Here is an 8,337-nt window from a genome sequence, read left to right as displayed (position 1 = left end):
CCACCCAAGTGCCCCCGTGACAGATACCTTTCCCAGCTCCCTATATCCCAGCCCTGATCCCTGGATTTCCTTGTCCGAGGTTTCAATTTGGAAAGGTCGGATGCTCTCATCTTCTTTTTCTTTTGGGGGCCTCTCGCCTGAACCCCACCATCCATCTCCCACCTCTAAGGTCTTGATTTTCCGTCGAGACAGGAGCCAACAAGTCAGCAGCCCTCCAGCTCCCAGAGCTGTGGATACCACAATCACACTCTGCAGATATTCCAAGGACCTAGAAAGACACAAAGATGATCGTATTTAGTAACCAAAGATCCAGAACACTAGACTACTCCAATGCCTTCAGGACAGTGATATCCAAACTTTTGTCCCCATGGGCAAGGTAAGAAGTGTTGAGCTGGTCTACAGGCTGGATCTCATGTGGAGTCAGTACATGAGGTTGGGTTCCAGCCACCCAGATCTTCCCTTGCACCATCTGGATCCAGATCTAGCCCTGCACTCAGGGTTTGAATTATGGGGGAGCTTGGGGTAGGAGGGCTGAGCCCCTCCATAAGGGACGAGAGCCCCCATTAAGAAACAAGAGCCCCACTGTGGGCTGGTCAGCACCCCTTTCCTCCCTCTCTCCCCCAACAGCCCAGAGGTCATGTGCCACGGTGCACAATCCCTGGCCCACCCTGTGCCTTTCTAAGCAGCCCAGGTGGCGGTGGTGGTGGCGGCTCTTCCTGGTTGCCGCTGCTGCTGGCCTCAGCCCCGTAGTACTGGCGGGGACTCACGCACACAGCCCCGATCCTGGCCAATATTTTTTGCAGACCCCCACAAGAGTCGAAGTGTAATTTGAACCCTGCCTGCACTGCCCAGATCTGGCCTCATGCCACTCAGTTTGGGACCTGTGTGCCCAGATCTTGCCTCACTCTGGATTGGGCTTCAGGTACCCAGATCCTGCTTCACTCTATCCAGATCAGGCCCTGTGCCACCAGATCCTACCTTGCTTCACCTGGATGGGGCTCTGCACACCCAACTCTTGCCTCACACTGCCCAGATTAGTCTCTGCATGCACAGATTCCACCTTGCACCACTTTCCATCACTACAACCCATGTGTCTAGTCTAGTGTGCAGAGTCACACTATCTGCCTATAGGGCTCTCTAGGGGTATGGAAATTTGGCAGCTAGGAAGTAGCAATTAATGCTGACATTGCTCTCCTATCAACAATTTTTTGGCCCCATGAGGAGCCTTACAGGCTGGACAACGCAATACTGAAGGCTGGATCTGGCCCATGGGCTTGGGGTTGAGCACCCTTCCTACATCCATACAGCATGGGTTTGGGAGGCAATGTACACTCATGAAGCCAACAAGGGTTATGGATTTCCAGCACCTTTGAAGATCAAGTCCAAGATTGTATCCCCAGTTTGGGGATACAAAACTTGGGGGGTACAGAACTTGGGGTACACAGGATAAATGGCTACATACAAAAAAGGCCAAAGTATTTAATGTCTTTTTTACTTCAGCCTTCACAAATAGGGGCAGCTACCACGTGACTACAGTAGTTAGCAGCAATGATAAGGGAGGAGACAAACAGCTTAGAATAGTGGAAGAACAGATTAGGGATTATTTAAGAAAGCAGATGCTTTCAAGTCAGCAAAGCCTGATGGGATATACCCTCAAGTACTGAAGGAATAAGATGAGATAATTTCAGAGCCATTGGCTATCCTTTTAGAGAACTTGTGGAGGGTGAGTGAAGCCCCAGATGGTTGGAAAAGGGCAAACATAGTACCCATCTTTAAGAAAGGGAAAAAGGAGTATCTGGGGAATTACAGACCAGTCAGCCTCACCTCCACTTCAGAGGAATGTCTGAAAGAACTACAGTTATCTAGTCTGAAGAAGAGAAAACTGAAGAGACATCGATAGCCATCTTCAAATACCTGAAGGGTGATTATAGAGAGGATGGCAATAGGCTTTTCTCTGTAGTTGCAGGGGACAGAACTAGAAGCAACAGCTTCAAGCTGCAGCAGGGGAAATATAAATTGGAGATTAAGAGGAACTTTATGACTATGATGGTGGTTAAACACTGGAACAGGCTATGTAGAGAAGCTGTGGAGTCTCCATCCCTGGAAATTCTCAAGAGCAGGTTAGGCAGATGGTCTGTCCTGCCTTGAGCCAGGGGCTGAACTAGATGATATCATGATGGCCCTTCCAGCCCTATTTTCCTTTGATCCTATGACCTGCCTATGTTGGTTTTAGAGTCAGGTTAGGTTGCAGTCGGATTAGGAACATAGGCCCCAAGTTTACCCTGGATTTAAAATGACCTCCAATAATTAGACTCTATGCATGGAAAATTTATAAAATTTGTTATAATCTAATTATGGGGGGATCATCTTTAATTTGCCCCCCACTGCTGCAGGGGGGCAGGCAGTGGAGGGGAGCAGGTGATGTGGGGAGGTCAGGCAGCTTGTCCTTTGCTGCCTGCTCCACCACCCGTTTGTCCCCTTGCTGCTTGCCTCCCCATAGCCTCTGGACCCTCCCTTTCCCCTCTTCCCTTTCCTCCACAGCCTCTGGATCTTTAAGAAGAGGCTGGATGCCTACCTGGCTGGACTCGTTTGAGTCCCATTTCTCTTTTTGGGGTTTTTTGTTGTTCTCCCGCCCTGGCGGGGGGTCGGGCTAGAAGATCTACTAGGTCCCTTCCGACCCTTAATCTATGAATCTATGAATCTATGAATCTGTTCCCTGCCTGCTCCTCTTCCACCACCAGGTGCGGCAGGAAAGGAGCAGAAGCTGATAGGGGAAGAGATGGTGGTGGGGAAGAGGCTGCAGAGGGGAGGAGCAGCAGGGGGGTTCAGAGGTAGTGGGGGGCAGGCAGCAGTTACAATTCTGGCCCCAGCCCTGGGTCAGGGCTGGAGCTGGAGCTGGAGCTGTGGCAGCTGCCTGTCACCGATCCCCCAGCTGCATTGTACTCTATTGCAAGATGAGGGGCTTTCCCCCCAGGTTAAATGGGGGGAAAAAAACTCATCTTGGAAACTATTAAAAAGGGTAAATAAGAGCTGAACTGAACAATAGCACCTGGAAGGAAGTGTCCAAGAGCCACAGTCCTTCCTCTGACAGCTCTCCAACACACCATCAAGGGATAATGCCCATTAGCACTATGTGGTTTAAAGAACTGAGATCCTCACCAGGGATCCTGGTTTTCTCTGATTCAAAAAAAATCCCCAATTTTCAGTTAAAAAAGGTAACTCCAAATCTAAATTTTTTCATGATTAAAATGAAACATCTATCTGTCTAAAGTGGTGTTTCATTTAAATCATGGAAAAATGTGGATTTTGGGTTACTTTTTTAACTGAAATTTTAAATCAGAGAAAACCAGGATCCCTGATCATCACGTGTCTGTTTACTGGTCATGGAGCTCTCCTGGCTCCACTTTGTGAAAGCTCTCAGCCCGGTATCCTCAACAACAGAGAAGAGTATCAGTTTAGATCAGGGAACTGACCCAGGGGACACTGGGAGGCCCAGTGTTCGGGTGTACATTAATGTGGAATTGCCATGGAGAACAGTCGTGACTTTGCATGTCAGTCAGACTGGAGGTGGAGAGTAAACAGGCAGCTTACGCAACAGTCAGAATCGAGGTGGGGAGTGAAGTCCAAGAGGGCAGTTGGAGCTGCCAGCATTGCAGCATATCCCAGACAGGACTGTTTTCAACCCTGGAAGAAGCCAGCAGTCCAAGAGCCAGCTCCACTTGGCAGGGCTTCCCTCATGGTTTCCTCACAGCCTCAAGCACTGGATCTGGGTCCCAATTTTCCTACAGGACCAGCACATCCATTTTGATCAGGTGCTCCACGTCTTCCTAAGCTGTTGACTCCAGGCTCTACTACTGCATGACAGCTGTCCTGTATCAGACTGCAACCTTGTGCTGCAAATGTGGTCTCTCTCAGAAAATGCCATAATCCTGGCAGGTTCTAGTAAGCTATGCACCCATACTTCAGGTGAGCAGTCTGACATTTAGCACACAGTCCTTCCCCTTCAAGCCCTGCCTCCCAGCTCCCCCCATACTAGCTGTGAGGAGAGTGACTACATGTGAGGAGACAGTGAGTGAATGTTCCTGGTTGCCCAGAGGAGTGTGACAGACTGCCCTGTGCCTGAGCCTGGGCAGCCACAACAAAACAGAAGCCATCACCACGGAGCAGTTCCCATCTCACCCACCAGCTCTGGAGGCCCCTGTGGCTAAAACTTCAGCAGCATCCCCTGCCAGAGCCCTACAGCTGGGTACTGAAAGCTCTGCCTGCCAAGGGGGAACAGGAAGCCTGTGTCTCTGCCTTTCCCCAGCAACTTGGAGGCTCAGCAGCTTATTCAATGGGCACCCAAATGTTCGTGCCAGATGCCTGATAGGGTTTCGTGAGAAGCACAGAATATCGCAGCAGGGCACCATGCTGATTTGGCACTGAACAGCCTTAATCCTGCTGTTAACCCACCTCAGGCAGCCCCTTGGCTTAGCCCTTTAGTTGAGCCAAGGCTCCTGCATGATCACATCCAGGGGAGCCATTCCTTGCCAAAGGGACACAATGGCAGCTCTAGTGAGCGCTCCCCAGCAGCGTGATCAGTGCTGGCAGCTCTGACTCATTCCCCTGTTGGACTCTTCTCCCTGCCTGAGTCCAGCTGACATGGCACCTGCTCCCCAAAGGGCTCTCCTGCACCCTTCTGCACTCACTGGACACTCTGAAGGACTTGCTGCCACATTTCGGTTCAGCTCAGCCCACACATGACACTGGACCAAGAAACACGGATTGCTGCTGCCTCCTCCCCTCCGCTTTCTCCATAACATTACAAACTGTCATCTCATCGTGCCACCTGCTGCCTAAGCAGGGGATCGCAGATGACTTGGCCACCTGGGCACATCTTCAACTCACCTGTGTTTTTGGATCAGATGGAAAAAAAGTGAGGCCCCGAGAGAAAATGGTTGCATTTAACTTCAGGGAATTATATGTTGTTTTCCTACTATTGCACTTCCCTTTCAGCTGGGGAAAGGATTCTCCTTCACTTCCTGTCCTAAACTACTAAGCAGTGGCCTTCATGCAGAATGGCTGCTGCGTTTCACCCCAGAAGCAGCTGCTTTTCCACAATGGGAGAAATATCCCTGTCTTTATGCACTGTGCAAGGTGTTGTAGGATGATCACTACCATCCTTGGCATTCAAGTCCCCATTTTGCTATGGGTCTTTGCATTTTCAGAGCTTCCTGTCGTGGCGGTGGCAATGGGAGCAGCAGGGCGGTCCTCTGCATGGTCAGAGTTCAACCAACAGCCCCCCCATTATTTCTGGCCACACTTCAGTGTGTTCCTTCATTTATTCACAGAATCAAAATGGATTTCTCCAGCTTCTCAGGGCTTGATGCTTGGTTTTGTAAGAGGGAATAATATTAAGAGGTGTAGTGAGAGGGTCCAGAGGAGGGCCACTTGCATGATCAGGGGGCAGCAGGGCAGGCCCTGTGAGGAGAGGCTACGGGACCTGAACCTGTTCAGCCTCCACAAAAGAAGGCTGAGAGGGGATCTGGTGGCTGCCTATAAACTTGCCGAGGGGGACCAGCAGGCAATGGGAGAGCCTGTTCCTTAGAGCACTACTGGGGGTAACAAGGAACAACGGCCATAAGTTGACTGACAGTAGATTCAGGCTGGACATCAGAAGGCACTACTTCACAGTCAGGGCAGCTAGGATCTGGAACCAACTTCCAAGGGAAGTGGTGCTCATCCCTACCCCAGGGGTCTTCAAAAGGAGGCTAGACAGTATATGTCATTTGCCCCAGCATCCTTTCCTGCCCAAGCAGGGGGTCGGACTAGATGATCTGCTCAGGTCCCTTCTGACCCTACCAACTATGAAACTATGAATGAGAAGCAACGGGAGGAAAGAACTCAAAACTGTGGGGAGAAGTGGACACACTGGAGGGCAGGGAACAACTACAGGCAGACCTGGACAGGTTGGACAAATGGGCAGAAAACAACAGAATGCGATTTAACAAGGAGAAATGCAAAGTGCTGCACCTAGGGAGGAAAAATGTCCAGCACACCTACTGCCTAGGAAATGACCTGCTCGGCAGCACAGAAGCGGAAAGGGATCTCGGAGTCCTAGTGGACTCCAAGATGAACATGAGTCGTCAGTGTGACAAAGTCATCAGAAAAGCTAACTGCACTTTATCATGCATCAGCAGATGCATGACAAACAGAACCAAGGAGGTGATACTCCCCCTCTGTCGGGCACTGGTCAGACCGCAGTTGGAGTACTGCATGCAGTTTTGAGTGCCACACTTCAAGAGGGATGTGGATAACTTGGAGAGGGTCCAGAGAAGGGCCACTCGTATGGTTAAGGGCTTGCAGGCCAAGCCCTACGAGGAGAGACTAGGGCACCTGGACCTCTTCAGCCTCCGCAAGAGAAGGTTGAGAGGCGACTTTGTGGTTGCCTATAAATTCATCATGGGGGCGCAGAACGGAATTGGTGAGGCTCTACTCACCAAGGCACCCTTGGGGGTCACAAGAAATAATGGCCATAAGGTAACAGAGAGCAGATTTAGACTGGACATTAGGAGGAACTTCTTCACAGTTAGAGTGTACAAGGTCTGGAATGGGCTTCCAAGGGAGGTGGTACTCTCCCCTACCCTGGGGGTCTTCAAGAGGTTAGATAGGCATCTGGCTCAGGTCATCTGAACCCAGTACTCTTTCTTGTCTATGCAGGGGGTCAGACTTGATGATCTATTGAGGTCCCTTCTGACCCTAACATCTATGAATCTATGAATTTGATTCCAGCCTCATGGAAAACAGATAGGAACCCATGCAAGATGCCCTAATTCAGGTTCAACACACTGTGATTCCCCTGAGGTACAAGAGTGCAAAATACACCTTACACTGTGAAACGTTACTCAAATATTTCTTATTTAGCAGTCAAGAAAAGGAAGGGTCCTAAACTTCGATGAGAAACTGGCTCAGAGATCTGAGGGGGGGAAAAACACTGCAACTGGGAAGGCTGGAAAGGAACTGATGCAGTTAATTAAAGCTGCAGACAAAAGATAAGGTATGAATGAGTTCCTGTTGACAGTAGGACCAAGGGCAATCAGGTAGCGGGGAGGTAGCGGGGAAAGGAGTCAGTGGAGAGCAATGTAGCCTGATTCTGAGGCACTGAACTGCAGCAAATTAGGTGCTGACAAGTACAGAAGTTTGGTCTGTGAGGAAGTTATTAAGCCCTGATGAAGAAGAGAACAAGAGATCCCACAGAAAGGCTCCCACCATTCTTGAACTGTAGCAGTATTTGCCTAGTGGAAAACAAGGATCATTCCCTGTTACATTGCAACCTCTGGTGGCCAAAATGAAGAACTTGCATCCAGGAATTGTCTTTATTAAAGACCTTCAGACCACTTTAAGAGCATGGTATTAGAGTCCTGCTAAATTGGCACATTTTCTTAGGCACAGATGTCATCTGTATGACAATGTCCCTTGCAGTCTGGCCTGCTTTATCTCCTTTTTTGCTGAATGCATCCAAAATGAGCAGAGGCTGAGCATGTGAAATGAATCAGTTTTCTCTAGATATGATGAAATTCATTCAGTAGTTGGAAGCCTTTTTTCACTTGCATTGTAGCATTTGACTGCTGACTTGCTCTTCTGAAAAAGGAAGGTGACACTAGAGCAGTGTACCATTGTGGGTTCAAACTCTGTAAACTTTAGCAGTTGATTAAGTTGCTACAGAACACTACAATTCTTTTCACAGGCATGAAAACATCCTCAGATTTGAATGATGAGCATTGTAATGAGACCAATTCCCCTGAGGAATTAAACTCAGCAACATCACACTTTTCTTAGGAAATCATAGGCATATAGGACTGGAAGGGACCTCTCAAGTCACGGAGTCTAGTCCCCTGTGAGCTTAAGCAACCACAGAACACAAATTAAGAGTTCCCTGGGGCATTTGCTCCATTACCTCTCACACTGGAGTTGCAAAGCTCCTGGCAACACCAAGATGAGAAAGCCTGCTTGGTACTGCAGGAAGAGAGGAGGAGAGACAAGGGCACTGCAATTCCCTGGTGCCCTGCAATAGCAGGGAGTGTGATAGGTGAACAAAATTGACTAGGTAGCTTCTTCCTAAAAGCCACCTAGAATGATGCTTCTCGACCTGTGGGTCACAAGAATATATGAAAGGGTCGCGAGTAAACTTTAAATATGGATTCTCCTTTAAAGGACAAAAACGTGGGAAACTGTGGCTTTTCCCTTGCAGGCTGGGAGAGCTCCAGCCTGCAAGGGGCTGCTTGGGGCTCCCCATGCTCCCTACATACCCACTCCCTGCCCCATGCACCCACCCCCTGCCTCACACACTGGGGGGGG

At 49.5% G+C, this 8,337-nt stretch overlaps 1 pseudogene; it reads right to left on the bottom strand.

Annotated features, from left to right (window-relative positions):
• The window catches only part of LOC109304639, a 24,342-nt pseudogene extending 19,601 nt beyond the window's left edge, over window positions 1-4,741 (bottom strand).
• Between the last annotated feature and the right edge of the window lie 3,596 nt (window positions 4,742-8,337).

Source organism: Gavialis gangeticus, unplaced genomic scaffold (genome assembly GCF_001723915.1).
Source record: "Gavialis gangeticus isolate Ggan-Ray unplaced genomic scaffold, GavGan_comp1, whole genome shotgun sequence".
Lineage (NCBI taxonomy): Eukaryota > Metazoa > Chordata > Crocodylia > Gavialidae > Gavialis > Gavialis gangeticus.
Note: the sequence above shows the minus strand (reverse complement) of the source record. Positions and strands in the feature narration are given on the sequence as shown.